A 9,551-nucleotide genomic window follows, 5' to 3' on the forward strand; every position below is an offset into this window, starting at 1 on the left:
TTTATGCTTGTTGCTTGTTTTTCTTTGGATTTGAATTTGATATTGTTGAATATTTTGATTTCTCTTAGATTTTGATATAGAATGAAGATTAATGCAATTTCTAGTTATTTGTTCTTGAATTTCACCATGATTAGTGAGTAGATTAGTTGCTAGGGAAAGGGGGAAGCATATTTGATTACTGAAATTGCTAGTTGATGCTCTTTGATTGATTGATTTGTTGCAATTAAATTGGTTGACATAGTTTTGCATGTGATTTATTAGACTAGGAGTAATCAACCTATAAGATTAATCTAGATTGCATTGCAACTCTTAATGACATGAACAATTGAATTGAAAGTTGCTCTAATTGATTGGGTTTGCTTGTGATTCTTCTTGATTTGCCTTTCATAGTGACACCTAGATTGGCCTATAGGAGATAGCATTTGAACTCTCTTGATGGCTACTATTGTTTGTCCATTGCAATACTTGAATTAATTGATTGAGCTCTAAACTAGCATTATCATTGAACTAGCATGTGGAACCCATATCCCTAGTGTTTAGACCTTTGTTTTACTTGATTAGACTTGTTTTAGTTTACCATAGTGCCAACCATTATCTCAACTCCATCTTCGAGGTAACTTGACTTAGACTCTAGTTTTCATCATTGCATTCCCCTAGGGATCGACCCTTAACTAGCCCTATATTCATATAAGGTTGGTTAGGTGTTTACAAATTTTGTTTGACTTGGGGGAAGGGTAGATAACGACATACATTTTCCTCTTGTCAAAATGGCGCCGTTGCCGGGGAATGCTATTGGTGCTTAGCTTTTGTTGTTGAGTCTACTTCATTTTAATTGAAAGAAAAAAAAATATAAAAAGATTTTGTTTCTTTAGGCTACACTTGTAGCCGTGCTACTAATATTTTCTTTGAAGTTTTGCATGCATAGAGCTCGTGATTGATCCATTGTGCCTTTTGACCCGAAAATTGAAAGGACTCTCTCAAGGAGAAGAATAGTTAATCGATCCTTGGGGTATAGTTCTTCAAGTAAAGAAGAGATTGAAGAAGAGCAAGGCATGGGAGAAAATACAAGAGTGGCCTTGAAGGAGCTAGGAATACCCGGTGCTTATAGGTTTGAGAGCGGCATAGCTCCGCCTACAACACCGGCAAATGATTTCGAGATTCGGTCGACCATGATCACCTTAATTGAGAGGAGGCAATATAGTGGGGCTAAGAATGAGAGCCCGTTGAACCATCTTAAAGAATTTGAAAAATATAGCAACACCATCAAAGTCAACGGAGTTTCTCAAGAGTTCATACGCCTCAAGTTGTTCCCCTTCTCTCTCATAGGAAGATCCTTAGAGTGGCTAGATAAAGAAGTGAAGCCCAACTCCTTGAGAACATGGGATGATGTTACAAAGGCCTTCTTGTCCCGCTTCTACCCTCAAAAGAAGACGGCGGAGGCAAGAGCCTTGATTCAGGGGTTCAAGCAAAGGCCAAATGAAAGCCTTTACGAAGCATGGGAGAGATACAAAGATTATCAAAGGGAGTGCCCTCACCACGGAATCCCAACATACCAAGTGGTCCAAATCTTCTATGGCGGTTTAAGTCCCCAAGGCAAGTCATGCCTTGATGGGAGGGTCGGGGGTCCTATCATGAACAAGACCGAAGAAGAAGTGGTGGACATCATTGAGGACGTGGTGACGTACTATAGAGATTGGCAAGATGGGGAGAGAGACTCTTCAAGCAAGCAACCTTCATTGTACTCGGTGGACCATCTAAATGCGATCAACAACCTTTCCTCTCAAATGACAAACTTGGGAAAGGAGATGACTGCAATCAAAGCCAAGTTGGAGAACACTTCTTCTCCTTCCCAAGCTTCGAATCTTCCCTCCCAATTTAAGGGGAGAGGTACTCTTTCTAACTCTCAACCCCCTCCCTCTTCACATAATATGCCTATGGGTTGTTTGTTTTGTGATGCATGTGGATCGTATGATCATGACTCTAGTAATTGTCCTAATGAATGTGTTGATGAGTTTGATAACAATGAGAGTGAGCATGTGAATTATGTGTCAAATAATAATTCTCAAAGGTTTTATAATCAAAGAGGTCAATGGAATAGGAATTACCAAAACCAAGGCAATTTTGACAACTATAATCAAGGTGGTGGTTATAGAAACTAAGGGAACCAAGGTTCTCGTGGTAGCTATAATAACCAAGGTTATAGTGGCCAAAATCAAAGCCAAAATTATGGTAATCAAAACCAAGGTTATGGAAATCACAACCAAGGTAGTGGTAACCATAATCAAGGTGGTGGTAATCATAATCACGGTTATGGTCAAAATCAAAATAGGGGTACTTGGAACAACCAAGGGAAGGGCAATTTTCAAAATAATGCTCAAAGAGGTCCCCCACCCGGATTTGTTCCAAGGACTCAAGGAGAAAATTCCTATTCACAACCTTCTTCACCTAGGACCAATTTGGAAGAAATAATTGAGAATCAAACCAAATTGTTGAACACATACATGGCCGTTAGTGATAAGAAGTTTAATGAAATGATGACCCACAATAAAATGCTTGAAAACCAAATTTCTCAACTTGATAGTGCTTTGAAAGATCATGCAAGCCCTTCTTCTTTACCTTCCCAAAGTCTTGATCCCAAGAAACACGTGAATGCTATTGTTACAAGGAGTGGTAAGGTTCTTGAGGAGAGATTACCTAGGAAGGGTGAGGATAAGGAGGTTCCTAAGGAAGCCTTGGTTGAGAATGAGGGGGATAGGGAATCATTGGATGAGGTTGTGGTTGAGACACCTAGAGAGGTGAGAGTAGAGAAAGAAATTGTGAAACCCAAGCTCCCTTACCCACAAAAATTCATGAGACACAAATTGGATGAACAATTTGGGAGATTCATTGATATGCTAAAACAACTTCATCTTTCTCTACCTTTTACCGATGTGATCAACCAAATGTCAAATTATGCCAAATTCCTCAAGGACATTTTGAGTGGGAAAAGGACTTGTGAGGTTGTGGAAACTATCAATTTGACCGAAAATTGTAGTGCTATCATCATGAACAAAATGCCACCCAAATTGAAAGACCCCGGAAACTTCTCCATCCCTTGTGCCATTAACAAGATGCAAATTGATAATGCTCTATGTGACTTGGGAGCTAGTGTGAGCATAATGCCATATTCGGTTTATCAAAGGCTTGAACTTGGGGAACTTTTACCTTCTAACATTACCTTGCAATTAGCCGATAGGTCAATCAAGTTTCCAAAAGGTAAGGTAGAAGATGTTCCATTGAGGGTTGGGAAGTTTGTGTTCCCGGTGGATTTTATTGTGCTTGAAATGGATGAAGATGCTACCATTCCAATCATTTTAGGTAGACCCTTTCTTGCTACCTCGGGTGCTATGATTGATGTGAGGAGTGCAAAGATTTCCCTTAAGGTAGGAGATGAGGTCATTGAATTTGATTAGAATGAAAGCATGAAATATCCATCTTATTCTCTAGAAAATTCCATGATGATTGATTCACTTGATCATGTTGTGTCTTCCATGCATGAGCACTTTCTCACCTCTAACGATGCTCTTGAGAATGTTTTGTTGAACAAGGACAAAGTAGGTACACCATGCAAGGAAGTGGCATTCTATGAAGAATTTCTTAATGGAAGCATGGAGGAAGTGGATGAGCAAATGTACTTGAAAATCTCAAGCCAAGAAGCTTTGCAAGCGGCCGCATCAAAGGAAGGTAATGGTGTGCTTATGGTAGAGCTCAAACCTCTACCATCACACCTTAGGTATGAGTTCTTGGGCCCTCATTCCACTTACCCCGTGATAGTTAGTGCATCCTTGAGCGTGAGCCAAGCTCAAGCGTTATGTGGAGTTTTGAGAAAGCACCAAGGTGCTTTGGGGTACACAATTGATGATCTTAAAGGTATAAGTCCCGCCTTGTGCCAACACCACATAACACTTGAGGAAGGCGCCCTTCCTTCTATCGAATGACAAAGAAAGCTACATCCCCAAATGGGAGAGGTAGTTAAGAAGGATATCACCAAGCTATTAGATGCGGGAATCATATTCCCCATCTCTAGCTCAAGGTGGGTCTCCACCGTGCATGTCGTTCCAAAGAAGGGGGGCATGACCGTGGTTGAGAATGAGAAGGGTGAGCTCATTCCAACTAGAACGGTCACGGGTTGGCGGATGTGTATAGACTATAGACGTCTAAACACATCCACCAAGAAGGATCACTTCCCTCTTCCATTTACTGATCAAATGCTTGAAAGACTAACAAGGCACAAGTTTTATTGTTTTCTCGATGGATATTCGGGATTCTTCCAAATCCCCATCCACCCCAATGATCAAGAGAAAAATACCTTCACATGTCCTTATGGGACCTTTGCCCATCGAAGAATGCCCTTTTGGTTATGCAATGCACCCGCTACATTCCAAAGGTGCATGATGAGTATTTTTGGGGATATGTTGGAGGAGGAAATGAAGGTCTTCATGGATGACTTTTCGGTGGGGGGTGTCTCATTTGAGGAGTGCCTTGTGAATCTTGAGAAGTGTTTGGAAAGATGTGTTAAGGTCAATCTTGTTTTGAATTGGGAGAAATGCAACTTCATGGTAGAGGAAGGTATAGTGCTTGGGCACAAGATTTCAAATAGAGGCATTGAGGTGGATAAGGCAAAAATAGAAGTGATTAAGAAACTTCCACCTCCGGTGAATGTCAAGGGTGTGAGATCGTTCCTTGGTCATGCGGGTTTCTACAGAAGATTCATCAAGGATTTTTCACTTATTGCTAAGTCCCTAAATGACCTTCTTCAAAAAGATGTTGAGTTCATTTTTTATGATAAATGCTTGAAGGCATTTGATAGATTGAAGAAGGCCCTAATCTCCACTCCTATTGTTCAAGCCCCAAGGTGGGATCTTCCTTTTGAATTGATGTGTGACGCAAGTGATTGGGCTATTGGAGGTGTTTTGGGACAACGTGTAGACAAGAAGCTTCATGTTGTTTACTATATGTCCAAGACACTCAATGGGGCTCAAAAGAACTACACAACAACGGAAAAGGAATTTTTAGCAATTGTGCACTCTTTTGAGAAATTCCGTTGTTACTTGTTGGGTTCCAAGACCATAGTCTTCACGGATCACGCGGCCCTCAAGTATCTATTTGCCAAGAAAGAGTCCAAGCCTAGGTAGATTCGATGGGTGCTTGAATTACAAACTTTTGAGATTGAGATTAGGGACAAGAAGGGTGCGGAGAATGTTGTGGCGGACCATCTTTCTCGCCTTGAGGGTGATCAAATTCATGATGATGGTTAACCTATTGAGGATAAAATGATTGATGACTTCTTATATGCCATAGAGGTGAAGGAACTCCCATGGTATGCCGACTTGGTGAATTTTCTAGCATGTGGGGAGTTTCCACCCTCTTTCTCAAAGAACCAAAGGAAGAAAATCAAAAGGGAGGCAAGACATTACTTGTGGGACGATCCCATCCTATACAAACGAGGGGTGGATGGCTTACTTAGGCGTTGTGTTCCAAATGAAGAGGTGCCTAGTGTTTTAAGGATGTGCCACTCGGACCCTAGTGGTGGGCATATGGGTGTTTCCAAGACCGCTACCAAGGTTCTTCAATGTGGTTTGTGGTGGCCGCATCTCTTCATGGACTCATGGGGCTTTGTGAAGTCATGTGACCGATGTCAAAGGGTTGGGAATATTTCCAAGAGGAATGAGATGCCTCAACAACCCATTCTTGAGTTAGAGGTGTTCGATGTTTGGGGGATTGACTTCATGGGACCATTCCCATCTTCATATGGTAATCAATTCATACTTGCGGCTGTGGACTATGTTTCTAAATGGGTTTAGGCCATTGCCTCCCCTACTAATGACCACAAAGTAGTGTTGAAGTTGTTCAACAAAATCATCTTCCCAAGGTTTGGCGTGCCTAAGGCTGTGATAAGCGATAACGGATCTCATTTTGTTCACAACGCCTTCCAAAAGATTTTGAGGAAACATGGAGTGCATCAACGGTTCGGCCTTCCATATCATCCTCAATCGAGTGGCCAAGTCGACGTCTCCAATCGTCAAATAAAGCTCATTCTTGAGAATACGGTTGCAAGGAATAGAAAGGATTGGTCGAACAAGCTAGATGATGCTCTTTGGGCTTATAGGACGGCTTTTAAGACGCCTATTGGTACCACTCCATATCTCCTTGTCTATGGCAAATCGTGCCATCTCCCGGTAGAGCTTGAACATCGTGCCTTATGGGCCATCAAGAAGATAAATTTTGACTTAACTAGTGCGGGGGAGAAGAGGTGGTTGGATCTTCATGAGCTAGAAGAACTTCGACTTGATGCTTACGATTGTGCTAACACCTACAAGGCTCGCTCCAAGGAGGTTCATGACAAGTTGATTGAGAAAAAGGATTTTTGTGTAGGTGATAAAGTCCTCCTCTACAATTCAAGGATGAAGTTGTTCCCCGGAAAGCTCATGTCAAGATGGAGTGGACCATTCTTGGTGAAATATGTTTTTGATAATGGTGCCGTGGAGATTTCTCCTTTAAAATCCTCATCTTCATTCAAAGTTAATGGTCATCGGCTCAAGAATTACTATGATAGAGTGTTTGTTGGACTTGTTCACAAAATGATTCTATGAGATGGTGGTGCACGTCGAGCTAACGACGTTAACCAAAAGCGCTTACGGGAGGCAACCCGGATTCTCATCTCATTTCTCTTTCCTTTCTTTTCTTTTTTTTTTCCTTGATTGGTTTTTGATTTTATTTTTGAGTTGGTTTTGTGTTTGTCTTGTAGGTCGCCCATTATCATCACTTGTTGGAAAGAAGGGGTTTGAAGAAGACTTTAGAGTGCAGGGGAGAGGGCTCCCCGAGGGATAGGAGAGACCTCGGGGGCAATTTCACCTCTTGAAGAAAAATTGAAATATCATTTCCAGGGACTTCCCGCGGTTGCCCCGCGGTCTCTCCGCGGGCGCGGGAGGTTCTGGAGAGGGCGCCTCATGATTGGAGAGGGCGCGGGCCTCAATTCGACCAAATTTGAAAATCCATTCCAGGGACTTCCCGCGGTTGCCCCGCGGTCTCTCCGCGGGCGCGGAAGGTTTTGGAGCGGGCGCGTCATGTTTGGAGAGGGCGCGGCCTAAATTCAAGCAAATTTGGAACCCCATTCCAGGGACTTCCCGCGGTTGCCCCACGGTCTCTCCGCGGGCGCGGGAGGTTTTGGAGAGGGCGCGGCAAATCAAGAGAGGGCGCGGCCCCCATCAGGTATTAAAATTCTAAAAATTCCAGGAGGTCCCCGCGGTTGCCCCGCGGTCTCTCCGCGGGCGCGGTATATTTGCCGCGGGCGCGGCATTTTCGGGAGAGGGCGCGGCGATCTGGGTTTATTACCCGGGCACGCCCCTCTTCTCTCTCTCTCCTCTCTTATTTCCTCCTCTACTCCTTATTTTTCCCCTTTCCCTCTCTACCTCCTCTCAAACCCTAACCCCAAAACATCAATTTCTCACAAATTTCTTCACCTTTTGCCCAAAATTTTCACAAATTCTTCCATATTCCTCCATTTTTAACACTCCTACAAAGTTCTCATGCTTTTTCGGGAAATTTAGGGTCTTTGAAGTGCTTTGAGTTTAATTTGAGTCTCCAATCTTGGTATACTTCTAACCTTTGTAATATTTTTGTCAATTTCAATTGATTTCTTTACATTGGTTTGTTTACCTTGAATTTGAGCATGATTTTTGTTTTTTATGGTTGATTTATGGAAAATTTGGTATATTTGGGTGATTGTTTCTTTTTCTTGTTGATTCATGATTATATTGATGAATGATTGTTGATATTGCTGTTTGTTGTTGGATTTTGGTTGTTGTGTTGATTGGAACAGGTACCTTGTAGTTTTTGGTGGTTTGGTTGGATTTGTAAGGAGGTTTGTGAGTAATTTTTGGTGGAAGTTGTTTTGTTTGAGGGAGTTTGTTGTGTTCTTGTGAATTGTGTGAATTTTGTTAAAATGGATTTGATAAGAAGAGTAAAAAGTAGCAAGAAGCGCTCAAACCAATCCCCCGGCCAATCTTCTCAAGGCCAATCCTTAAACCCTCAACCCCAACCGCATTCCACAACTCAAGATGATGCTCCTCCTCCTCCTTTACCCCCTCTCAAATTTTGGAACCGGTCTAAACAAACCCCCATCTATAACAAAATGAAAGACCGGAAGTTTATACCCTCCCGGCATTACTTTCGTGAGGATATGGCCAAGTTAGGAATTGAAAATGACCTTGACATCCTTCTAGATAACCTAAGCTTGGGTGAGTTTCTAAAATCGGCCCCTAGAACCTATTTGGAGCCTTCCATTGAGTTTTTCTCCACATTTGAGTTCAATAAGGTGGGGGAAACCGATTTTATTATTTCCTTCCAACTCTTCAATTTCAAACACACCATGAACCTAGCTGAGTTCAATGTAGCCCTTGGTTTCAACCCCAATGGTGATTTCTTCGAGCCCCTTATCTCCCTAGTCCAATCTGAGTATAATGAGGTTTCTTGGTGGAGAACCATAGCCAACAAGAGGGAGTTTGATTCGAAAAAGTCTCTTGCTAGTGAGATTATCCATCCGGCCCTTAGGATCCTTCATAGAATTCTTGGGTATTCGGTTTTTAATAAGCAAGATTTGGGGAAGTTGTCTCGAGAGGAGATTATGGTGTTATGGATGGCTACCAAGCCGGAGTTAGGGTCAAGGATTAATTTTGGCTATATCTTCATGAATTGTTGCAAGGATATAATGCATGGGGTCAAAACGGGGGAAATTCATTGTGGGGGCATGGTGACACGTCTTGTGTCGTATTTTAAGCAAGAGGGGTTCTTGAAGTCTTGCACTCCGGTTGGAAGGAGTGAAGACGTGTGGATTAGTTTGAAGCAAGTTAACACTTTACGTTTCATAACTAGCACTAGGAGAACCGGCACCTACTCTTGGCTAGTGAGAAATACCCACCATTGCCTACTCCCTAACCCTGCCACCACCTCCATCCTTTGTGAAGCTAGGAACATTTGGATGGTCCCTAGGGACAATGGGAGGATTGAAGATGAGATGGAGGAGGATGATGAGATTGATGGGGGTGATGAGAATGAAGAGGAAGAGGAGGAAGGAGGAGGAGAAGAATATGATGAAGAGCAACAACAACCGCCACTACAACAACAACATGAGCATTTTCATGATGATGCTCAAAGAAGAAGAAGAGAAAGAAGACAACAACGACACCAACAACAACGAGGTTTTTAAGGAGATGCTTATCTCCGAGAGATGGAGGCCATGAGAGACCACATGGAGCGCATGCAATTGAGCATGCAAGGTATGTACTCGGACCACCGAACTTTGTCTTATCAAACTAGCGCCTTGTATGACGCTAGTGTGCGTAGGGGGGAGGTCACACCTCCGGTCAACTACCCTTATGCGCCGCCCCAACAAGGGTCGGTACCTTCATGGGGCGGTGACAACCTCCCTACGTACCCATATTGGCCCGGGGTGGAGGACTCCGATGTGCCAAGGCGCAACTTCCCACCTTATGATTATAGGGTCTCGGGGG

General features: G+C 42.9%; 1 pseudogene; it reads right to left on the reverse strand.

The window, feature by feature from the left end:
* Positions 1-1,444: 1,444 nt before the first annotated feature.
* LOC145566063 (small nucleolar RNA R71) lies at positions 1,445-1,543 on the reverse strand (annotated as a pseudogene).
* Positions 1,544-9,551: the final 8,008 nt, after the last annotated feature.

This window comes from Chenopodium album, chromosome 1 (genome assembly GCF_948465745.1).
Source record: "Chenopodium album chromosome 1, dcCheAlbu1.1, whole genome shotgun sequence".
NCBI classification, from domain to species: Eukaryota; Viridiplantae; Streptophyta; class Magnoliopsida; order Caryophyllales; family Amaranthaceae; genus Chenopodium; species Chenopodium album.